The 25,877-nt window shown below is 40.4% G+C and overlaps 1 protein-coding gene across 5 annotated transcripts in view; it reads right to left on the minus strand.

The window, feature by feature from the left end:
- Positions 1–25,877, minus strand: part of AFF4 (ALF transcription elongation factor 4) — a 78,084-nt gene that overhangs the window by 48,006 nt on the left and 4,201 nt on the right. For 4 of the 5 annotated variants that reach the window (XM_075131312.1, XM_075131310.1, XM_075131311.1 and 1 more), the window contains exon 2: positions 159–252. The exons of the other annotated variant lie outside the window; for it this stretch is intronic. The gene's annotated coding sequence lies outside the window, so the exon portion shown is untranslated. The remainder of the gene's footprint in view (positions 1–158; positions 253–25,877) is intronic. 5 annotated transcript variants of the gene reach the window in all.

Raw genomic sequence — 25,877 nt, forward strand, 5'->3', positions numbered from 1 at the left:
GGTTTAAAAAAAGAAGTATCCATTTGCCATTCACTGTTAAAAGCTTCCACCACTTTTTCCTCTTAATATCCCCTGACTGTTCCCCCATTCAGTATACAACCCCCACCCACACTCCATCCCTTCCCATGTCCAATGCTTGGCCTCTACTTTTGCTCTACCTTATTTTGCTTTGTTTTTGTCCCCAACACAGCTTCTTTGGTGTCCATCCTCTATCGTAGTTAGACCTCAGCTTTGCTCTTGTTTCTAGGTTCCCTAAAAAACGACATTTCTGCTCTAAATACATATTTCAGCAAACACCTCAATTACAGCAATATTGCAGCCTCTCATCCACTGTCCTGTCGTACAGTCAGGAACTACTGATCAGTATGGGTTAAGAAACTGGAAAATTTCTCTTTTTTAAAGAAAAGTTTACTGAAATCTGACTTAGGAGATGTCTGCTTCAACTGACACACTGCTTTAATTATAAGCAATAAGGCCAAATTTTAAAAAAGGATGTCTAAAAAGTGTCTCTCTGAACTTGAGAAAGCATCAAGACAAAGTAATTAGGGAAACAAGATTATGAATAGGATGGTACTAGTAGTGGTGTTTGTGTGTACTATTCTTCTGCACCGTCATAAGTGTAAATCAACATTCAGTTGTTTATGCAGCACCACATGTGCAAGGTGTTTACACAAAGAAGAAATTAGTGTCCCTGAAAGATGCTACAGTCTAAGTAAGATGAAACAAAATAAAAGGTTATGTTAATTCAAGAGACCATTATTTGACTGTTTAGACAACTGCTCAATTATTTTCAAAATGTTTGCTGAAGTATTCTATTTGAAATCTACATGATAAAACAGTTACTCTATTCTAAATAAATGAGTAGTCTTCTTCAATTTCTATTACTCAGCCTTTTAAATAGTTACTTCAGCTTACTTTCACTGTAATTTTTCTTGTCTGTATTTAGCTTCATTCTGATTGTCTCATACTCTAAGTTAGTATAATGAACTTTAAGAGATGCTGAAAAGTAGATTACGGCCAAAATATAGTTTTAAGCAATATTAGTGGAAATATTCAATTTAAAAAGAAAACTAACAGACAGGTTTTGGTTTTACGTAAGTATTTTCCAGCAGTGTCTACAACGTAAACAGAATAAGAGTGTTCCGTTCAGGCCATGTCTTGATGGGCAAAAATGATGTTTCTTAATTGTGTTAGCTTAACACCAGTCTACAAAATTGTCAGCTAGAAAACCTCTGAATGTACTATTCTGCATCTTCAGGAATGTTAACATGAATAAAAAGCCCTGATAAGCTAAAGTGATTGAAAGCCATTCATCTGTTCTTCAAGTCTGAGCCCTATAAAAACTGGCACCTGGAAAGTGAACCTGACTAGTTCACTTTGATTGTCCAAACAGACTGAATGGCAAAAAATAAACAAATTTTCTTAAAATGGTTACTAATTTAAGTTTTTGTGATAAAGGAAAGATAAGGATTCTTTAATTTAAAAAACCACAATACACATATGATACACGGAACCTGGAAAATTCATTTCAACTTGACCATGGATACAGAACTGAGAGATAAGATCCTTCTTTGGGCTAGTATCCTGTCTTCCTATAAAAAGTATTGAAACAAAAAGATATTATAGACACAATATGAATCTCAGACTTAATTATACAGACTGTTCAGTTAAAAGTCACCTAGAACAGCTGCATTTAACTTCTGTGCCTGTTGACTATAAAATGTAAATTTTGATTAAGCCTTTCAGCTTTACTTTTTGTTCCTCCTCCTAGAATACTTTATCCATATGGGTAATCTAGGCATATCTAGAAGACATACAATTACTAGAGTTTAGAAGCATATAAAGTTTAATTAACATTTAAGCAGACTTAACATTTGCAGCTATTTAAAAATATGGTGTAATGTTCACAATGTAATAATGAGAAACAAATTTTGATCAGCAATAACTTTTACAAATGAATACCTGGAGCACCTTCCAACCTTACATTAATAATCAGGACTATCCAAACTAATGGAAATACTCTTCTTACTGCACTGAGGGACTGCAATGTGTGCAACAACTTCACATAAAAGACAGTAAAGATGGAAACCTTGGTTTGGGAACTGAGTTCAGTCAGGGGAAACACTGGAGTTAAACTGGCTCTCTCAGCTCACACTACTAGACCTATGGAGAAGAGGTAATTAGAAATATTAGACAAGCTACCTGAATGTCTCCCTTCCACTAATCCCCATCTTAAACATTATAGTAAAAGAAAAAATTCACAGGTGGTCATTTGGATTGTATTTGTTTCACTGAAGCCAAGAATTTAAAAGGGATCAGATTAAATCTTCAGAGCTTCCAGTGAATAACAGCCATTAAAATCATTATAAGTTTGCATACGGTAATTATGTTAACAGATTAATTTAATGGATTGCTGGTTTGGTGGATTTTCATAACTATGTAAGTTATCCCAGACAGCTCCCTGGCTGAAGAAATGGGCAGGTACTATACAGCTATAAGATGGTCACCTGAGAGAAACCAGATGCAGGTCTATGCTCAAATAAAAATAGTAAACAGCAAAGGTACTTTAAAAAGCAAATGACAAAGGTATGTCTATTAAAATCAGTACTGCTACTAATTAACTGGTTTTGCAAACTCCTTTAGGTTAAGGCTTTTACAGCTACATTGTAATTCTCAGTGAATTTTTTTTAAACCAGTTAAACTATGAATATTTAATTTTGATGAAAGGCATCCTGCACAGATGGTTCATTAAGTTTTTAACAACCAAAAGTGATTCTCCTATGCTCTGATCCTCTTGCCTCAATTCCAGTGTCAAAATGCAAGAGCTGGAGAACACATTAACCCCCGCCCCCGGAGGCGGGGGGGCGGGGGGAGAGGGAGAAGAGAAATTACACTAACAAAGCACATTAATAGTCAGACATCACATGAAACCCAAAAAAAAACACTGACTAAATACTGAATCCAGCTGTGTCCAGTTGTTGGGTTTGGGTTTTATGTTAAAAAGAAACTGTTTTAAGCTGAAACCTATTACCAGCTGTTTTTTTGTTTGGTTGTTTTTTTTGTTTTTTTTAAAGAAAAAGGAGTTGGACTGCACATTTCCAACACCCAGATCATCCTTATTGCCATCCCACCCTCTCACCGAACATCTTATCTCTCATTTTCCCAGTCCTCCTTAGCGTGAGATGTGTATGGCTTCACTGCAGTTACTCCAGGTGATCGTTAAGCCAGGGTCTGAGCACACAGGTTAGGCTAGTCTCGATCTGAGCAGTTATACTGCAAAGCCCTACCCAAGTTATTATGTTTTTACTGGTACAGTACTCCCCCTGTGTCTCGTTAGGACTTCTGGGAGCATATCCCATGGTTCCATGCAACCCAGTATGCTAAGCTGCCCAATGAATTGTGGGAGAATGTGGTCCCTTCTGGGGATACAAGGGGAACCGTGGACATTCACTGCAGGACTATCATCACACAAGTGCTTTAGCCCCAGTCCTTACTGCACAGTGAACAGGTTACCAGCCCAAGCGAAAGCCCCCAGGTTCTAACCCACAACCCCTCATAAGCTAGCTAGCATAGGTTGAAAGTATCACTAAACTCAGGTAAGAGGTTTATGTGTGGGGATGGGAAGGGGAATTAGGGCAATACCTGTTAAACAGTCCAGAGTAATGCTGTAGTGAAGACATACCCTACGAAAAGCCAAATCAACTGAGGCAATGCAACTGTCACAAGATGGACTTATTTCACAAAGCTGTGGTTACAGTGATCATCATTAAGTTACGACAGTGGTATCTGAGGTTCCAGAGTTTTCCCCTATACTTAAAAGTAGAAACAACTGTGATAACTCCGTATGTTCTACTGACAAGAGATATAAGGTGGTAAGGTAATATCTTTTATTGGACCAACTTCTGCTGAGAGAGAGAGCGAGTGATGCTTTCGAGCCACACAGAGCTCTTCCTCAGGTCTATAAAAGGTACTCAGTGTCACAACTAGATACGTCAAACAGATAGAATATGTGCTAACTACTTATGCTAAACTCTCTATTTGATCTTGTACTTTTATAGACCTGAGGAAGAGCTCTGTGTAGCTCAAAGCTTCTCTCTCTCACCAACAGAAGTTGGTCCAATAAAAGATATTACTTCACCCCCTTGTTTCTTTAATATCCTGGAACCCACACGCTACAACACTGGAAACAACAACAGATATGTTGACTTTCTAGATTTGTGATTTCTGTATGCTCAAACTTTCCTCTAAATTAAACTTAAAATATAAAGACAGAATGGGGGGAGGGATAGTGGTTTGAGCATTGGCCTGCTAAACCCAGGGTTGTGAGTTCAATCCTTGAGGGGGCCATTTAGGGATCTGGGGCGAAAATTAGGGATTGGTCCTGCTTTGAGCAGGAGCTTGGACTAGATGATCTCCTGAGGTCCCTTCCAACCCTGATATTCTATTATTCTATGAATAAAATCATCATGAGAATAGTGAAGTGAGTGTTACTTAAATCCCTGCTGCCTGGTTATAAAGAGAACCATTTCCTCTTGTATCAGTACTTAATAATAAATGTATTGTATGAGAAATATACTAGAGACAATGGTGAGGAAGCAGGGTACACACTTATTCTGAAAAGGTTTGGCAGTTATTCTTTCCACTGGCTCATGGTACTCCAGGCAGCCAACTAAAGACAGCTATGCAAAGCAAGTCAGAGTAACCCATCTGAATCTCAAGTGGTGCAAAGTCTTCGAGGCTTTCATCTTTCACTAAACAATGAACAGTTGTTTTTATTAACCACACATCTTAAATCTGACAGGAATAAAGCGAAGACAAGGAAGCAGGCACCCTTTTCTCCCAATTATTACTGGCAACATGGTGGAAGGGGATGGATCACTTGATGATTACCTGTTCTGTTCATTCCATTCCTTCTGGGGCACCTGGTATTGGCCACTGTCGGAAGAAGGATACTGGGCTAGATGGACCTTTGGTCTGACCCAGTATGGCTGTTCTTATGAAAGACATCAAGATAAAGAAATCTCTTTTTAGGTGTATGTCTAGGGATAGGCTTAACATCCTTTCTTCTCACCATGTCCCCCCTATTCAACAATCAAAGAGATCGAAGAGTTCATGAATTCAGAATCCATCCCTTCATAAATTCATCATGCTCCCTCACTGATAGCAGCATTGCTCAGTCTTCTTAGACCCATTAAAGCAACGAAGACACAGCTGCCAAAACTGGGTGCCCAAATAATCCTACACACACAGCGTTACATACAGAAAAATACTCCCAACTCCAACTTTTCAACAAGGTATTAGTGGGTCTTCAAAGCAAGTCTACAACACCTTTGCCTCATATCCTCCAAAAGTACTCATTTGCAGTCAAGGGTTTCTATTTTCTAAAACTAGTTTAATAAAGTAAGAGGTTAAGCAATAGCCATTCATTTATTCAGTGCTGCTTGTTTGGCTGTGATGAAACATTTAGCCATGAACGATAAACAGTCTTTAGAGAATACACATATCTAGCTCTTCATGTTGGACATACCCAATTTCATCAACTATATTAGACATTTTTCACTATATTTCAAACAGAAAAGTAGAAAATTCTGTCCTTTTTCTCAATACTCAAGATGTAGAAAGACACCCCAGAACCCTGTAGTTTACACTTTAGAGGCCCACTTTGTTTTCACAAATTATTTACATGGACACAGAAGAAAAAAACCCAGACAGAACTGGAATCACTTTTTGTATTTCATTGACAGCCCACTAGATTAATGATCACACAAGTGCTCCCATGGCTTAACACTGGAAGTGTAACAACTTACTACAAAACTTGCCACCAAGGTCTTTGCATAGGCTAAAATGCTACAATGTATGAGCTTACAACACAATTGCTCCCACACTGAAGAACCAAAAAGATCTGCAAAACCCATAAAAGAGGATATATTCTAGAGTAGCCAGGATAAAGAGTACTACAAATGCTACAGAAAACTGATAGCCAATAGCTATATTAATTTGCTATCATAGAGTATGTCTACACTGCAATTAGACCATGGCTGGCCTATGCTACCTGACTTGGGCTAAGGGGCTGTTTAATTGTGATGTAGACGTTCGGGCTTGGGCTGAAGCCCAAGCTCTGAGACCCTCCCACCATGCAGGATCCTAGAGCCCAGGTCTACACTGCAATTAAATAGCCCCTTAGCCAGAGTCAGCTGGCATGGGCCAGTCGCATATTTTTAATTGCGGTGTAGACATACCCCGTGAAACCGTCTCTCCTTCCACAACCCACCAAGCAACAGTGTTTGATGGAAAGGTGATGGTGCCCTAGGTGAAGCACATTTAGTGGATGGTGCTCAACTGTAGATCTCCTTCAGAGATCAAAGACTGAGCCCAACTCTTGACATTTTCAAAGAATGTGAAAAAGCTGGTTTGCATCAAGAGCCTTTCCTCAGTAATTATGCTGAAGAACAAGCCAACATTATTTCATAGACACAGGAGAGTGAAATAGAAATAACTCCATCTGACACAAAGAAGAAAAGTATGGTTTAACAGACCAGTCTAAAGCAATCTGGTTTTTTGTATCTGGCTCCTACCTACTACAGTGATGGATTCCATGAGTGAGTAAAGAAGATTTTAAAAGGTGATTAAAGTGACCTCTCTGCATATGACTTCATTGCACTGGAAATGCAAGGTATGCATAGGTAAAACAAAATCTTGGCAAATTACTGCAAGATGGATTCAATTAAATAGGTATTAAAGTTAAAATTTAGTTTGAAACTACTGTATTTCTATTTTCTCAGCCAGGAAGAAAAAACAGTAAGTAAAACACTCCCTTTCATTGTGAAAGGGAAGGTGTATTGTACGCAAAGCAGCTTTGCACAATGTAGTGTGTACACATAGAAAACTTTATCTAAAGTACACAGACAAGTGCTGACAGGAAGTCACAGACAGAAAAGGAAGATTTGGGCTCCTCTGAACCCACCCATTTTTACAGATTGAGGGTTTGTTTTTTGTGCCTGTGTATTTTTTAAATACCCGTTAAAATACTTATAGGAGCAAAGTTATCCTATGAAGATCCGACACTTGGTTAAAAGTATTATGACCTTCACAAATAAGTAAAAGGTTTTTAAAACTGGTAACTGAAACTGCAGCAAGACCAAGTAACTAAGAACCAGAGATAAATTACACAGAACTCTGAAAATATTGTTACATATGGTTAAAGCTGCAGGAAAAGTCAATGTTGCTAACTTTGCAAAGAACAAAATACCCCTTTTATTTCCACATTCCTTTCCTCATATTTCTTAACGAAAGGGCTGCAGTTTTCTCTAAGCTGATAAATATAGAAGCTGTATTCCAAGTGGGGGGGGAAATCTTATTTGAATTGGGATACCTCCAACTATGAGCTTTATTTGCTCTACAAGGAAAGAATTTACTATACCAAATAAGTTCTTAAGTTATAACTCAAGGATCGCAATAAATTCATGATTACACACATGCAGAGAGACCATACTCACACTTGGTCATAAGAGGACCTGAGCCCATAAATTCACTTTGATGAGGGAGAAGAAACACTCCTCTTTTTACTTAACCTCCACCTCTAACAAGGAGGGATCTCCCCTTCCATAAATATCTTTGGGGAAAAATATATTAGCGAAGCAAAACACAGGCTACTTCAGCAGCAAAACCCTGAATATAAAGGCATCTAATATTTGTTCTACATTATCCCTCATGTGAAAGGAACTAAAACTGTACATTCCACCGTGAGATTGGCATCTAATAAATAAAGAGTTGGAGGCAAACACATTGATCAAAATGTTGATAATTACAACATGCTGTGATCTTGTCAGCACTCAAGATAAGCAGGGTTGGGCCTGGTCAATATTTGAATGAGAAGCTTCCAAGGAACAAAGAAGTGGTGATTCACTGTGTGGTGCTTTTCCCTCCAAGTTAACTCTGAACCAATATTCCAGAATGGTAAAAGGATATACTGGAATGCTGGAGACGCTCACTCCTAGAGGAGACAGAGTGGTCCTGAGCACTTTTGGCCAAGTAAAGGTTGCAGGAGCAGGGTATTCATTCTTGTGCCCTAGCCAAATTAGTTTGGGTTATTACATCCTGCTCTGTAGTTTCAACTGGATGTGGTATGCTTCACTTCCTTCCCTTAACCATTGTATAGTATTACTGTGCACTATTAAACAGCTACCATTTTTACCCCAGAAACCACTGCATCTCAGTGGTGGATGAAGTGATCTTTGTACATAATTTATCATACAACCCATTTGTAAAGGGTTCTTGGATTATTTAGAAAAAAGGAGGCCACAAATATACTACTACTTTTATTAAGCCAGTAATTCAGACTTGAAATATATATTCTAACATGTTGAAGACTAATGATGTTCAGTAAGTGTGGGCCCCTTACTGAATGAGGGAGGCAACCTAGTGACAGAGGATGTGGAAAAAGCTAATGTACTCAATGCTTTTTTTGCCTCTGTCTTCACTAACAAGGTCAGCTCCCAGACTGCTGCGCTGGGCATCACAAAATGGGGAAGAGCTGGCCAGCCCTCTGTGGAGATAGAGGTGGTTAGGGACTATTTAGAAAAGCTGGACGTGCACAAGTCCATGGGGCCGGACGAGTTGCATCCGAGAGTGCTGAAGGAATTGGCGGCTGTGATTGCAGAGCCATTGGCCATTATCTTTGAAAACTCGTGGCGAACTGGGGAAGTCCCGGATGACTGGAAAAAGGCTAATGTAGTGCCAATCTTTAAAAAAGGGAAGAAGGAGGATCCTGGAAACTACAGGCCAGTCAGCCTCACCTCAGTCCCTGGAAAAATCATGGAGCAGGTCCTCAAAGAATCAATCCTGATGCACTTGCATGAGAGGAAAGTGATCAGGAACAGCCAGCATGGATTCACCAAGGGAAGGTCATGCCTGACTAATTGCCTTCTATGATGAGATTACTGGTTCTGTGGATGAAGGGAAAGCAGTGGATGTATTGTTTCTTGACTTTAGCAAAGCTTTTGACACGGTCTCCCACAGTATTCTTGTCAGCAAGTTAAGGAAGTATGGGCTGGATGAATGCACTATAAGGTGGGTAGAAAGCTGGCTAGATTGTCAGGCTCAACGGGTAGTGATCAATGGCTCCATGTCTAGTTGGCAGCCGGTATCAAGTGGAGTGCCCCAAGGGTCGCTCCTGGGGCCGGTTTTGTTCAATATCTTCATTAATGATCTGGAGGATGGTGTGGATTGCACTCTCAGCAAATTTGCGGATGATACTAAACTGGGAGGAGTGGTAGATACGCTGGAGGGGAGGGATAGGATACAGAAGGACCTAGACAAATTGGAGGATTGGGCCAAAAGAAATCTGATGAGGTTCAATAAGGATAAGTGCAGGGTCCTGCACTTAGGATGGAAGAATCCAATGCACCGCTACAGACTAAGGGAACGAATGGCTAGGCAGCAGTTCTGTGGAAAAGGACCTAGGGGTGACAGTGGACGAGAAGCTGGATATGAGTCAGCAGTGTGCCCTTGTTGCCAAGAAGGCCAATGGCATTTTGGGATGTATAAGTAGGGGCATAGCGAGCAGATCGAGGAACGTGATCGTCCCCCTCTATTCGACATTGGTGAGGCCTCATCTGGAGTACTGTGTCCAGTTTTGGGCCCCACACTTCAAGAAGGATGTGGATAAATTGGAGAGAGTCCAGCGAAGGGCAACAAAAATGATTAGGGGTCTAGAACACATGACTTATGAGGAGAGGCTGAGGGAGCTGGGATTGTTTAGCCTGCAGAAGAGAAGAATGAGGGGGGATTTGATAGCTGCTTTCAGCTACCTGAAAGGGGGTTCCAAAGAGGATGGCTCTAGACTGTTCTCAATGGTAGCAGATGACAGAACGAGGAGTAATGGTCTCAAGTTGCAGTGGGGGAGGTTTAGATTGGACATTAGGAAAAACTTTTTCACTAAGAGGGTGGTGAAACACTGGAATGCGTTACCTAGGGAGGTGGTAGAATCTCCTTCCTTAGAGGTTTTTAAGGTCAGGCTTGACAAAGCCCTGGCTGGGATGATTTAACTGGGAATTGGTCCTGCTTCGAGCAGGGGGTTGGACTAGATGACCTTCAGGGGTCCCTTCCAACCCTGATATTCTATGATTCTATATGTTCTAAGCAAGGAATACACTTTGACCAAACAGTAGGAAATTAAAAACCATTAAAAATCTGATGGGGGGAGGGGGGGGAGAGTCAAATTATGGGGCAACTCCAGCAGCACCAGAGTTAAGGCTGCAACATGGTTTCTGTTTAAAGGCAACTTGTCAATCTTCACCCAAAAATGCACATAAAAATGTTTAATACAGTGGTATGTCCATATAGAATTTATGGTGCAAATTTGATGTAGTTTGCTCCAGGGGTTCCCAATATACACGTCACCCACCAAAATTCTTAAAATCAGAAAATTATCACCTTGTGCAGGTGTTAGGGGAGAGAGGAGGCAGCAGTGGCTCCACAAATAAATCTCACTGAGGCATCAGCTTGATACCTGGTGCTCAGTACCAAGAACAACCTCTAAAAATTAAACAGTTATATACAGCAGTTCATTCTTGGCTCTGCAGGCTGAGACTCCTCAACTGAGCTAGTAGCCCTGAGAGCAACTGGTAGCCATATTCCTGAGAGCAGCTGGCACTGGTTCTCATTCCTCTCACTGCCTCCTCCAAATGAAACAATCCCACAGCTATGAGCTTTGCTCTTCTGTCTGCTCCCTGTCCCTTGGTATGTTTGTGGGGCAGGCAGAGAAAACAGTTGCATGGCTCCCAAGAATAGGGTTCCTAGCTTTGCACTTCCTGCAAGAGGAGCAGCAGAGACATTCGCAGTCCCTCAACTGACAGTTCCTCCTTTACCCTTTGTCCATTCAAGCCTAAGAGATGCCATGAAGGAACTAAGAAAGAGTTAAGGGGCACAGCTACCAGTTCCTCTCTTTGGACTGCTGTCCCAGGTAGTCGGTTGGCAGGAGGAAGGCACTTGGAAGCTGTGCTCCTTTGAGCCATTAAGCTATCAGCTCTCGCCCTCTGTCATCCACATAAATCCACCAGGGGGGATGGAGGGAGAAGAATGGCTTTCAGGAACAACCACACGACCTTGACTCTCCCCCTGCAGGGATGTCAGAAAGAAATTAACATCACAGTACTTCACATCCTTTACTATAACTGCCATTTTTTCTATGCCTACTACAGCTCCAGATCAGGACTCCTATTCATAAAGTCAAATAGATCCTCATGTGCTGAGTATAGCTCCACTGATCCAGGTAGTACTTGCTGCTGATCCAAATGGAAAAAAGGGGGCAGAATTAAGGTTGTGTGGCAAATGAAGCAGCATACTAACTGTACATTTCCTAGTTTTTGCATATTTGTGACTTATGCAACATGACCATAGTACATTCTTTTCAGGGATATGTGGGAGAACTTTAATTTGGTATTTCTTTGTTCTCTAACAATTGAGTTTAGGGTTCTAATTCCTACAGTCCAAAAGAACCTGGGAAGAAAAAAAAACACTAATGTGAAGCACAAACCTTAACTCTAATTAGATTTTTTTAAGTGAACAGATACTTGAAACAACCTGATCTTAGTTTTTTACATGGATCTTAATTCATCAGACCTAAAGCCAATTGGCTTTTATAACCAAAGGATCAAATTCCTCACATCTTTTCAATTCTAGGTCACTAGTGGTTGCTATAATTAAGTACAATGGGAAGACAAACTCTCAAGTCAAATTCTTAGATGTAGCTAGGTGTTGCCCACAGAGGCAAGATCAAGCCATGTTATAACATGGTTTCCCAACAAAGTTTTGCTGTTTAAGTCAAGCAATATTAAGTCTCCAAAATCCTGTTTATACATGTCCTTAACTTTTGCTTCAAATGCTGGAGCCAAGACAACATTTAAGTTTAATTATACGAAGCTTGTTTATGCACCAAATATTAACATGACTAATATGGCTTTGACTTCTTTACACTATATAACTTCAGCTGGAAGCATCACACTTACTGCTATGAATCCTGTGGCACTGGAGTTAGGAAAGGAGTTGACTTTTCATAAACTCCACAGTAAGTTGTTTTGACTTTTGAACCTCCTTATATTTTTGTAACACAAGACCTGAAATAGTATACATCAGCTTTGAGTCTAGTCAAATCATTTCCAGGAATATAACCCCACATTCTTTCAGGTGAGGTGTAAAGGAAAAAACAAGGTTTACTTCAAACAGGTTCACTCTCTTGCCTCTGCTCTTACCAGTTCTCTGGACCTCACTTACAAGGACAGTGCTACATTAAACAGTAAACACAAAATAGCAAATCCCAGAACAGAGCAAGTCTGTCAAACACATCTGAATTTAACTTCCACTTCCCTCTGATTATGGAGATACTGCCTCTCCTCACAATTTCTCATGACATTCCATTATGTGTCTCTTGAATTTCAATTTGTATTTCACTGTCAAGCATCCTATTGGATATTGTGCTAAAAAAACATGTTCAGTTTTGATAAAAAGTGAACTGAACACTATGTAGCTCACTTCGCTCTTCACAGCATTCATTGTCTCAAGTTTTTTAAAGGTGGTGAAGCTGTAAGGATAGTTAGTGAACATCTCTCTCTCTTCTCTCAAGAGATATGGTCTCATTCAAACCTGTGCTCCTCTGCAGGAGGAAATGAATCACGTGGACCCAAAAGTAGATACAGCACCCTCAGGACACACCCTCAAATTTGCTTCAATATTGTTTGGCCACTAATACTGCCAGGGCCAAAATATGTTCAGGACCTGAAACAGAATGAATGTCCCTCTAGCATGATATGCTTTCTGCAGTGGTATTTCACAGGTCTTGGCTGGCTCTGTGTACATCAACTGGCAAACTGCACTTAATTATAATTGATGAGGGACAATATTTGACAGAGTGTCAAAAATGATGCTGGCTATTTCAAAAATAGCTTCATTTCTAGTTCAGACACAGCTTACACATGAAATTGACTATTCATGCTACCTAGTCAGTTTCAAGTTGCTGTTGTCATGACAAGATTAGTGTGTAGGAGCACAATTGCAATCAGAGTGGATTCTACAAAGTACACTCATTCCTCTCACTCTAGAGAGGAAAGCAATCTGAAAGAGTTAGGAAAAAGCAATCAAGTTATTTAGGATATCCTGTTGCTCATCTTTTATAAAGCTATTAGAAACAAAGTGTTTAATCGATTAAGGATATGCATGCTATAAAAATAGAATACATAATATGCTTTAAAGGATGAACAGCTGAGCATAGTCATTTTATACTAAACAGAATACAATTTTTAATCAACTTTGTTATAAAAATGTGAAGTAAACTTCACTATAAAGCTTTTCTGAGTACAAAATTCAATTTTAAGCATTTACAATATTTCTCAAGGCACTGCATTTCCTATACCTACTATCCCCCATCACCTCTGCTTTCACAGAAGTTTACTACTTCAACAGAAATATTCCTATATGCTCAGCAAGCTACCTGAGTTGCTACAATACATAACACCACAACATGCTTATATGCTTCTGGCCTTTTAGTTTCACTTTTTCCCTCCATCCAGGAGATCAATCATTTAAAGAATTTACCAGACTTACCATAAGGAGGTCATGTTCTCAAGTTTTATGCCCCCAAAATGGACAAACCAAATATTTGCTAAATAAACTACTGAATGACAAACAAGTTTCTTTCCTGGATGTCAGCTGTATAAAAAAAATGCTACTTTAAATGGTAAATGCTGTCTAAATGACTGCCAAAGTACATAGTTCTCTTGTTTAAGAAGTGGTATTAAGGACCATCACACCCAAAGGAAGAACAAAGATTTTCACAGACCAGCAAAAGAAGCAGAAGATGCCTGCACCAAAAAAGAAATGCAGGTTCTTCCATTACTAGCAATCTTTAAATAAAGACAAACTCTGCTAAATGCAATTCACTTATCTAGAGTGATGAAGTGAAGTTTCAAAGAAATAATCTGTCTAATGTAATTTGCATAACAGTGGCCAAGTTAATGTCAGAATGTTTGACCAGCCCACATATATAACTTTATATCAAGTCGTAACTTTTTTTTTTTTGATGCTTCACAAGCAATCCCTCGCTTAACCTATAAATAGCAATCCACTGAAAGACCATAAATATAGTTTAGTCTCTGGTGCCTTATGTAGGTCAGCATGAGGCATTATTTGAACTTCCATGCTAAATTAATATAGTCAGAATGACATAAGGGGCTCTCCACTGTAAACAAAGAAAAGGAAATTAGGTTTATTGGCAGACTCAATCAACCCAGTTTAAAAAAAAAGCCATATTGCCATTTGCTGGAAAAGGTTCTCAATTATAATGATACACTCGTTATTCTCTACCCAGACTTTTAGAACAGTGCTCATCACCAAATTACCTTAATTGCTTCACACCCTCAATAGTGGAATTGAGAATGCTCAGTCCCTGACTGATGCATGCCTGGGGGTTCTCATTGTGCTGAATTCCAGACTCAACTAGAATTTCTATTTTCCCAGAGCCAGCCATATAAAAAAGTATTTCTTCTCACCCTGAAGTGATCCAAAGGACAATTCTTTACAGTCTGTTGTGATAAGACAATCAAATGTACACTTTCTTACGGAGATACCAGTCAATCCTTTGATCCAGCCAAAATGGCACTTACCACAAAACATGCCTAGAGGAGCTGGATGAGAACATAAAGGTGGCTGTATGCCACAGTTGCCATTACACTCCCAATTTACACTGGGAGCTGAACCAGATGCAGGAATTGGGGAGCAGCCTCATAGCTGCTCTAATCTATGCCTTGCTGCAAAAATACTCAAGCGTCTGTTCCTTTAGCTAGGGTTGCCAAAGTACAACAACACTGCAGCCAGTCCTCCTTCCTGATACACCCTCTATCTTGACACCAGTGAAGTGAGTGTGGTAGGGCCAATTATCTGAAGATTTCCCGCTCCCCTGTGCAAGTGCAATCTTCAGCTCAATGCTGAGGCCAACTATCATGCTGATCAGCGTTCACTGCAACAGAGATTTTAATTTAAAAACTGAAATGCTAACAAATATACTTAAGGCTGTTTTCAGTAATAAGTTGGTAGAAAACTTGAAAACTGGTTCTACTGAGGCACGTCAACTGTTGTTTGGGCTGGCTTTTATTTTATTTTTTAGGTTTTACATGCAGAATTGACAGTCAGCAGGCTCTAATTGCTCCTCTTTATGCATGGGAAAACAAACTAACAAAGCATCAACAGTTTACATCTAGGTTTCTTTCTCTGCCATTTGCCCAGCCTCCTTTTGCCAAACTTTGGAACGTAACAAGTGGCTGTGTCAAGTTTGCAGTAGTCAAACCAAACCTGTTTGGTGTTCAACTGCAAGATTGTTGTTTGGTCAAGAAGTTCCCTCCTGGTCACCCCAGCAGCCAAGTGGTATGCAAAGATCTCAATTTGCACAATTTCCTCAACTCAGTTCACAGGCATCATCTGGACAAAACAGCAGTAGCAACTCAGGAGAGAAGAATATTGCTGCCTCTTAGAAGTGCCAGAACTTTTGGAGTGGGTGACACATAACTGACACAGCTATTATCATCATTCTCCAGTTATTTATTATGAATTACAGTGGGGGACTCGTATCTTTTACTCACATAAGGATTAGCCTTGATTCATCAGATTAGGGTTGTCAAAGGCAGCTGGATGTGATGCTGGCCATGTCATTCCCTTGTGTCTGTTGGCTATGAAATTGACATGCCTTAATCGCAACAATACAATGAGCCACTGGCTCGTGTGAACTTTGACTTTGACTTTTGGACTACGTAGACGTGGCTTTACCTATCCAGTGAGAATGAAACCATTGCTTCTGTTTCCCTCAATGGCAAGTTGGTTTTCCTGTGTAGCTAAATTACAAAACTCAACCCCTTCCTGAGAATAAAGACCAAGTATGCTGTCTAGACCAGTGCTACTCAAAGTGGTGGTCCACAGACCGGTGCCGGTCCGCGAGCCATCGGCTGCCGGTCTGCGTGCACATTGGAAAAAAAAAATTGCTGGTCCCCCACATCAGATAGCTTGAGAAGCACTGGTCTAGACAAAACAACACCCTCTAGTTCTTTTTCTCCTCTCTGTGGTAGGGCCCCTAAGCAATACTGCTCTCCCTTTTTGAAGGCCTTCATCCTCAGACAACAAAACAGGTGTCAGGTCCAACCTTAAACTCTCCCTGCTTCTCCTTCTGCAAATCCACTCCCTTTGCTTTACCAGTCCCTTAGCCAAATCCCTGAGGTGGAAACTATGTCTAGCTGTCTTGCCAAATGACATCCTCTCCTCAGGGTACTTTACTCAGGCACCTTGTTGTCTACTTAGGCCACTTTCCAGGCTCTTTGAGTGGCTTTTTCCAAAGCCCATCCCAGAACTCCTTGGACTGGAGAGACCCAGGGCTCCTACCCCTTTCTAGTTTCACTCTCAGAACAGCAGGTCTAACTCCTTTCCCTGATCTCCCACATGCCAAGAAAAGGGAGCAGCATAGACAGCATCCCTTCCAAATATTTTTTGCCATCCTCTAACACCCAGGCTGCCCTCTGGTTGACAAGTCAGTGTGCCGTCTGCAAAAACAGCATAGTGCTGCACAGAAGGTCTGTGGATGGAAAGGTATGAGCAATGGCAATGACAGTATCATATAAAGAATTTGAGCATTTTTACCACTATGATTTAACCCTACTCATAACTGATTAGATTATGGCGATAAAAATGCCCAATTTCTTTCACTGTTCCTGAAAACTGAGTTGCAAAGTATAGTGAATTACATCTCCTAACATTCTTAGTGCAGACAAGGTCTTGTTAAATGCATAAAATGTGTAACATCACAAAACCTGTAACAGTGCTCATGCATAGCAGAGTTTAAATATTCAGAGAGCAATCGCACAAGTTCTCCTTGGGCTCTTCACACAACAGAGCCAATAAATCTAATATGTTATGCTATTTCCAATAAGCTGAATTTCTTTAATATTTGAGACTTAACTGGGGTTAAGTAACCTTTTTAAGTCTAGAATTTGCCTGCCAGATTATACTTTAATATAGAAAAGTACAGCTGTAGTTTTACAGGAACATTAAGAGGTTAAGTGACTTACTCAGTGGAAGAACAGACAATATGATCCTTGGGTTCTGATTCCTAGTACCCCTTGCTCTAACCACAACAAAATTCAACAAAGCCTCGACCTTTTATTTGTTGTCAGTTTTATAAGAAAGACTGGAGACTTGAGATTTTTTTTGATAAATGAAGTCAAAGTCAGTTACTCAAACTTTCCCTTTTAAATTTAAGAATGCGGGAGGGGAGGGAGTGGCAGCTGGGAAACGCCTGGTAAGGAGGAGAATGGGACCATGGCAAATTCTAGGTTGAAATGGGGAAGAGGAGAATTGTTGAAGCAGGAGACGTAGCTAGGCTTGTAGGTGGGTGGGGATGCAGAATTAGAAGCAGAAGCAGAGAGGATCTGGTAGATGGAAGAACCGTGAGTGGCTGCAAGCCAGCCAGTAGGCTACACACTGGATGCATATAGCTGAACAAGCAACAGGAGCTGCAGCTATCTGTCAGCCCGGAGTGGGAGGATGAGGTTGCAGAGCAGGCTGTAGCATAGCAGGAGAGCTGTAGTCCTCATACATGAAGGCGTTCCCAACGTGCCATTAGAAAGAATTAAAGGTTAAAACTTTCTAGCATAATCATTAATGCTAAACATCACTTGGTCACAAGTTTTGACAGCAGATTGCTACGAAACAGCAATAGAACTGCAGCAGCCATAGAGACACTAACACCATTCAGTATCAAATATTTAAAACAATGACAGGTACTTACCTCACAACATTTGTTAGAAATGTTAGTAAATATTCATTTAGCTATATAAATCCTTTTCAGTAAGCAGGTGTGACAGGTTCCATAACAGATAGAGAACTTGTGCTGCATTAGCCAGCACTCCCCTCCACCCCCTTCTTGGTTTCCTGCCCTTTTACCTCCATTTGAGAGGTCAGGCATTCCCTTATCTCCCACACACTCCCTCTTCCAAGCCTTTATTTTAAAAAGTTTTCTGACTGAATTCTAATTTATCCCTTCTGATGTCGTATCTTCCCTCACCATTTACAATCCAATGCTGATAGCTCAGATTGTTGAATATAATCCATCTCTTAGTGTAAGCTGTTATCGTGATCTTTTACACAAAACTCCTGGATAAGACTGTAAAATGAAAACCATATTCTTCATAATTCAATCATTATGTCTAAGCAGCAATAAACATGGAGGTCGTATCTCATGCTGCTCTAAAAGCTATTATATATTCCTTGCGTCTGAGAGTCTGTCTTCCCACCTAGAATAGCAACGGAGCTATCCATAAAATATACAGCTTTTGCAATGTATATCAATCATCTCTCCAGACCACTAATATGATTCAGCTATGAAGATCAGCAACCCATTCTCTGGCTTCCAACTTCTCGGTCAGTAGTCCACTAACTTCACGCAAAAACTCTACATCAACAGTATCCCACCCTAACTCTTTCGTTGAGCACAAACAACTACCCTGATATGCACATTTTCCTTCCCTGACTTTTGCCCAAAAGATGCTTCATACTGCAGTCTGCTATTGACTCTAATTGGTTTGTGTCACAATTAGAAACTGCTGTCCTGGGACATTCTATCGCAATAACATAGTCTAATAATTTACAGATTATACTGCCTCCTCATTAAACAGATGATTTTAAAATGTCTGATTACCCGTTATATAGCACTCAAATTTTACCTTTAATGGTTCTGTTGTGAATTTTTACCAAACAATATAATCTAAAGTTTGCCTGACTTATTTTTGTGGACAGAGCCTTTTGTGTTATAGTATTTTGTAAAGATCTTCATTGAAGTCATGTAATTTCCCCTAACGCCTGGCTGAAAGATGAACTTACATTTGACAAACTACTGAAGCCACTGAACACAGCTGCTTTTGACTATTTGCTCTTAACTTGTTTTAGCTCTGGCAAAATAAACTTGACAGTTTTAAGAACTTCAGGATCTATAAACTCACAAGAACACGAACGTAACCCATCTTGAAATGCTTAATTTGTTATTAATTTATTAATAGGGTAGAGTTGTGTAATGCTTGTTTCATTAAATTTTGTTAATCTTAAATGACTTTTTAATGTGTCCTACAGAAAACATACACTAAAAACAAAGACAAGAAGAACTTTTTCTGGAATCAACCAAGTTAAAAAACACAAGCTAAACTTGAAGTTGACATCTGAGTAAAGTTCAGTTGAATTTTTAATTATTTAAAGTAACATTGACACTGGGTAAATATACCAGATTGCGCTCACATATAAAGATTCGCCAATCATCAGTTTACTGTAAGACAGAACCTGCCAAAGCTTCAAAAATAAGATTTTGATTAAAACTGCTTTAAAATATTATAGAAAATACATGCCAAGAAATCCTTCTCATCCTGTGAAATTTCAGGATACTGCAATAAGCAAAATGGGGGCAGCACTCTGCTATTTACTGGAAGCTCCTCAAGTACTCAGCCTAAGTTATATTGATATACGTGGACAGGAACCCAAAGAAAAACACTGTACTCAACCTCCAGTGGCACCTAATACTGTTTGAACTTTTAGAAAGGCAATGTTCTAAGCTTCAAGCTACCCTAGGAAAAAGACTCCAGGCTGACACTATGTGGGAAAGACCCACACTGTTGAAACACACCCACACCCCTTTGGCCCTGACCCGACACACACAAACTATTTTAGTGATGGGCCACTCCTAAGCAGAGTGCCAATCATACCATTCTGCTCCTGACTCACTGTATGCTTAGATACTGCAGCAGATAGAATTATTTACTCCTGGGGGAATTCTTCACCACTACACAATGCAAAATTTGTGCAGAATTAATGTTCTGTGCATAATTTCTTTTTTCCCCCTGCAGAATTCGTGCTGCAGAGCTACTGGCCGCCATAGGGGCTCCTGGACCCTACAGAGCCCAGCTCACAGGACACTGTTGGGTGAGGAGGAGCTGCAGAGTTCTGGGCAGCTGTAGTTCCCAGCACTTCCTGAGGGAAGGAGGTGACTTGCACAAAATGCAGAGCTGAGGAAGGGAGGAGTTGATTAGAGGGGCCGGCGGACGCCCTGGAGTACCCTCGGTTCCCTGGCATGAAGGAGGTGCTGGGAGGGAAAGGGAGGAGTGGGGATGGGGAGCGCTCGAGGGAGGGAAGAGGCGGGGAAGAGGAGGGGCAGGGATGGGGCCTTGGAGGAAGGGATGGAGTGGGGACAGGGCCTAGAGCTGAGCAGGGGGCTTGGGAATCCATGAAAAATTTTAAATCAAAATGGGGGGCTTCGGGTTGCTAAAGTTTGAGAACTGCTGCTCTAGATCTCTGGGCTCGGGGGCAGGAATAGTTGCGAGTGTCTGGGCTGGGGGTGCACCCCATAGCTGGGCTCTGTTGGGGGGGGGTTGCAGGTGTCTGGGTCAGGGAGGGGACCAGCTGGGCTCTGGAAGGGGAGGGTGCAGATGTCTGGGCCAGGAAGGGGCAGAGAAACAGGAACTGGGTTGCACTAGGGCTTACTTCAACTCTCTACTCCTGGGGGAATCTTTTTTTGTTGTCTGTATAGTTACAGACATAATTTGAAATAAATTACCAAATAATTGAAACTGGCATGATTATACAGTGTTATTTTTACAAATAAAATATGCAGTATTTTGAAATATTGTGCACAGAATTTTTCCTTTTTTTGGTGTGGAATTCCCCCAGGAGTAAGAATTACAATTCTGAAACTCATGTAGTATGCAGGTATGAGGAGATGAAATACAAGTGAATGGCAAGTTCTTGTTTTTGGTTAAATTAGATTTTTAGTAAGGTTTGTGGAGTTTTATTGAAATATTGGTTTTGTACTGCATAAATATTCAACAGCTGACCATTCCATAACTATAAAGTTTGTGTTTAATAGCATAGTGAAAATGGTGTTTGGAAAGTCAGGTAAGTGGTAGATTTTCTCAGTGGATAACATCCCACTAGAGAGCTGGCTAAAGTGAGGTGAAATAATGTTCATGTTACCTTTACCTTCTAGAGGTGAATATTTAGACTAGAATTTTCAGAGGAGCCTAATAGAGTTAGGCACCAAACTCCTATCAGCTTTTATTAAGTCCTAAGTCAATTATTATTTGTATTACCATAGCACCTAAGATCCCAATTCATGGGCCAGGAAGACTGCATTCTGCTAGGTATCATGTAAACAGACCAAAAAGATGGTCCAGGCCCCAAGGTGTTTACAACAGCCTAAATCAGGGGTCAGCAACTTTTGAGAAGTGGCGTGCCAAGTCTTCATTAATTTAATGTTTCGTGTGCCAGTAATAAATTTTACATTTACAGGGGCCCCCTGACGGAACCCCGGACCGGCAGCGGGCTGAGTGGCTCAGCATACCGCCTGCGCTGCTGGTCTGGGGTCCCAGCCGCTGGCCCCGCTCATCCTGCTGCCAGCCTGGATAGATGGAACCCAGGGCCAGCAGCGGGCTGAGCGGGGCCGGGACCCCGGCTGGCAGAACCTCAGACTGACAGCCTGGGCAGTAGACAGAACCCCATACGGGCAGTGCACTGAGCCTCTGCCAGCCCCGCTCAGCCCGCTGCCAGCCCGGCGTTCTATCCATCCAGGCCAGTAGCGGGATGAGCATGGCCAGCGGCCAGGACCCTGGCTGGCAGCAAAGTGCCACTAAAAATCAGCTTGTGTGCCGCAGGTTGCCGACCCCTGGTCTAAGGAATAATTCATGGCACCACCCAGCTTCCATACATTATCCTACAGTAATTTTATCTTGTGTATTGTGGCATCACTCGGAGGCTCCTGATCAGGACTGGAGTCCCATTAATAGCTACTGTACACACAAAGCTATGATAGCCTAGAACTATAGGTACTGTGTTCCAAAATCCATTCCAGGCACACATTCTCCTCCTATCCCACACACCCCTACACACAAAACAAACACTTATTCCACTGCACTCATCTCATCTGCAGGCACATACGGCATTAAGAGCATGATTTGCCCCTAAACACACAAAATAAAGTTGTTTGGGCAAATAGGTAAGTGGGAAAAACCCTGTAAAAATGGCTATTGATAAATGATGATTGAGTAAAAGACCTTGTGTCATTAAGCCAAAAGAGAACGCAATTTTTTTTTAAATTAAGAAAAATATTGCAAGAAAGGGAAAAAAGAAAAATCCTTTCTGAGCAGCTTGCTAATGAAAAGCTGATTTACACTTAGGACTAGGTGATTATTAAAACTCTCCACTGGTAAAATGTATTTCCAGTAGAGTACTGAGTAGGGGTGTGTATAAGTGAAGCGTTACTGGTATTTTTTCCTAATTAAATATACCTGGTATTGATATTATAGGCTAAGAATTCACTGATCTAGGAACTGCCTTTTTATCCTTTTTCTTTACTCACTATCTACACTTATTTTCTGCCCTGTTAAATCAATATTTTTAATAAGTGTTTACAAAGTTATTCCAGCAATGTGGCTGAGGCGCAACTTAACATTTGGAACCCTAGAAAGAAGAGTCATAAGGAAGTGAATCAAAGGGGTTCTACAAATGATATAATAAGCTATCAATTTTCTGTTTAGTTGTGCCTATCAGATTTGATAGGGCAAAGACAAGAGCAGACATTTCCTTTCTGTAGTTTCTAATTAAAGAATAAGTGTATGTTACAAAACAGTCTTATGCTTTGAAACCTTTATATGTTTACTAGCTTTGTTGTTAAATGCTTTAATCTTGTTCTCACAGATATCTAAAATAAATAAGAGAAACTTGATCTAAATACAAATTCCACACTTGTCTGATACACCTATAAAGACCAAGTCAATTTTTTTGGCCCAAGAGGTTTGGGCAAAGTAGTATACACAGCCTTCATTTTAAGAGTATTAAAATAGCTAGGAACTGATAAGTGCAATTACTGAAGTACTTAGCCTGTGCAACCATGGTGAGCACTGAACTAAGACACCAAGTGGAAAGAGAGGGCCAACAGCGATGTAGCAGCTTGTACCTACGTTGGGAACCTTTATGTCTCGGTTTAATTTTTCGAATATACAAGTTGATACTAAGGCCTGGTCTACACAAGTAAGTTTTACATACATGGCCATATCTTGTTAGGATGATTTGCCCCCTCCTCCACTCCAAACCAGCAAAGCTCTGCAGCAAAAGCCCTAGTATAGACACAGTTATACCAGCAAAAATGTCCTTTTGCCACTATAGCTTATTCTATGCCACTTGAGGAATTGGTTTACACCCGTGGAGCTGCGCCTCCAGGAGGGGTTAATCAGGACAGCTCTACTGGTACATCCATACCATGGATACAATTTTGTCATGGTAAAATTAGTCAAAATGCATGGAGCAGTCATGGTAAAAATGTACACAAAACAGGGTTTGGTCAGGGCGCGACTGAAGCCCAAGCCCTGCTGCGGGGGGCTGAAGCCCGAGCCAAAGAAGTCACAGAATCTATGACCTCAGCGACCAGATCATTTCCTTAATTCATACCAACAAACCTATGTTACAAAGACTGAGGACAGGATAAACATACTAGCTTTCCACTACGTGCTAAATTGCAAGGCCCTTTAAACTGACAAGAAGAAAACAATTCACAGGCAACTGTTTTTTTAATTTGCCAACCAATCAGAGCCACTAGCATTACATTAAATGCTATTTGTTTCGTTAAGGCTGGAGCATGCTAGTATCTACTGTAATTATGTAAAACAATTTCCATGAAATCCCTCTCCCCCACATTTTTACAAGCTCAGTTTCCTCAGAAAATACATGACAGCCTTTTGGGCTGAACTTTCCATGTTTGGACTCTTGTATTTCCTGACAATTTTTATTTTAATTATGCAACCCTTAACATGGTTGATAAAACACACTCGATGTAATGGTAAACAAATTTTACACAAGTACGTCCTGATATACGGCAGCCTATATTATTTCCAGGTTTTCTGTTGGAGGACGACCACTCAAGACATTATTTATACTGGCTTCTATTAGGGGAGTTGTTTTAGGGTTTTATTTATATATAGGCATTTCACTGTATCTACTACCATTGTATCCAAGTGCTGTACTTGGTGGTAAAAACAATGAGATTGTCTAGAACAGCGGTTCTCAAACTGTGGGTTGGGACCTCAAAGTGGGTCAGGACCCTGTTTTAATGGGTTGCCAGGACTGGCATTATACTTGCTACAGTCTGGGGCCAAAGCCCAAGGGTTACAGCCCAGGTTACAGGCCCCCCACCTGAGGCTGAAGCCCTTGAGCTTCGGCTTTGGATCCCCCGCCAGGGCAGTGGGGCTCAAGTGGGCGAGCTCAGGCTTCAGTCCCTGCTCCTGGGGTTGTGTAGTAATTTTTGTTATCAGAAGGGGGTCGGGGTGAAATGAAGTTTGAGAACCCCTGGACTAGAAGGGTAAGGCAATTCATCATCCTACCCAGATTTAACCGTTGGCTTGTACTTTTGAATCACATGGCCCTTAACGTCTACCAGTTCTTCCACCATATTCCTTCCCTAGTCATATTTTAATTTATCATATCCTGATCTCTGAAGTACTCTCTCCACCTAAGCAGGAAAACCAAGAGGATTTAAGGAAGAGAGGAAGACAAAGGGAGAAAGAAGAGACAAGAGTTTAACAACTTGTGCAGCAAGTTTCAGAATACTGATCTTTGGATGAACTACCAAAATTCTGTTTGTGTAAAAAATTTCCATCGCCGTACAATTTCACATTGGGTGTAGGTGTGTGAATGACTCCCCCCATTTTCCCCTAATGAAAGCTTTCCAGATCAATAAAAGACCTTGTTACTTGTACTGAAGTTATTCAATGATATGATACATTCTTCCTTTAAAGAATACATATACTTGCCTAATAATTCCAAACTAACAAGACTTGAGACAAGTACTATACTTCATATTCTAGTCCCTAAAACAGAGACTTTTAAAGAAGGTATGACAAACATGAAAATTTAGATGTCACTTCTGTCAAACCTTGAAAACTCAAAATCAAGAAGAGTTAAGGAAAACACTTTTTTTTCCTCTAAAGAGTAGTAGCTTTTAAGTATATCCAATCCATTTCAAAAGTGTTACACAATTATTTGTCCTACCTTAAATAGATACCATACAGAATTAAGTGCACACATGACTAGTGATAAGATCTAGATGTTATAATGCCTAGAACTAAGGTATATTACTTAAAAATAGAGATTAAGGAAGATATCCCAAATTCACCACCACTTATTTTCACTGGCTTTAAAAAAGCAGCCAAATATTGTGCCATAATACTGAGAGAGAAAAAATACCCATTTTTTACAAAAGGCCATTCTGAAAAACAAACATTGCTTATTAAGACAAAATAAAATAAAGAAACCTTTGCCAAAAAGGTTAGTGGTTACAATTACAATATATAGCAATTAAAGCATACCATGAAACAGTGCCCTAGCAGCGAGTGTGCCCCATGAAACATGCTCAAAGACAAGCTCTGAAGGAGGTGAGGAAGCATATAGTACAAGGGATATAGCAGTAATATTATGAAAATAAGGAATAATTCAGGCTGAATACTTCAGCACTTTGCGGGGGGAAGGGGAGAGAAGCTTCCTAACAGGGAGAATCATTAGTCTGTGGAATTGTGTAGCCTATTTAAGAGGAACTGGACAGGACTTTGGTAACTGCATAATAGGAACAATCCTGTGTAGGCAGAGAATGGACCAGACAATTTCTTTCCATCTCTAGCTCCATGATTTTGTGACCAAAACTTCTTTTTTAATATAGTTATCAATTAAATCAGTGTATTTTATACACTTCTATCAGTGAAGAATTTAATTTAGGGCATTGTAAGACAATAAAATTGTTAATTTGTCTTCACAAATATACT

This window comes from Caretta caretta, chromosome 8 (genome assembly GCF_965140235.1).
Source record: "Caretta caretta isolate rCarCar2 chromosome 8, rCarCar1.hap1, whole genome shotgun sequence".
Taxonomy (NCBI): domain Eukaryota; kingdom Metazoa; phylum Chordata; order Testudines; family Cheloniidae; genus Caretta; species Caretta caretta.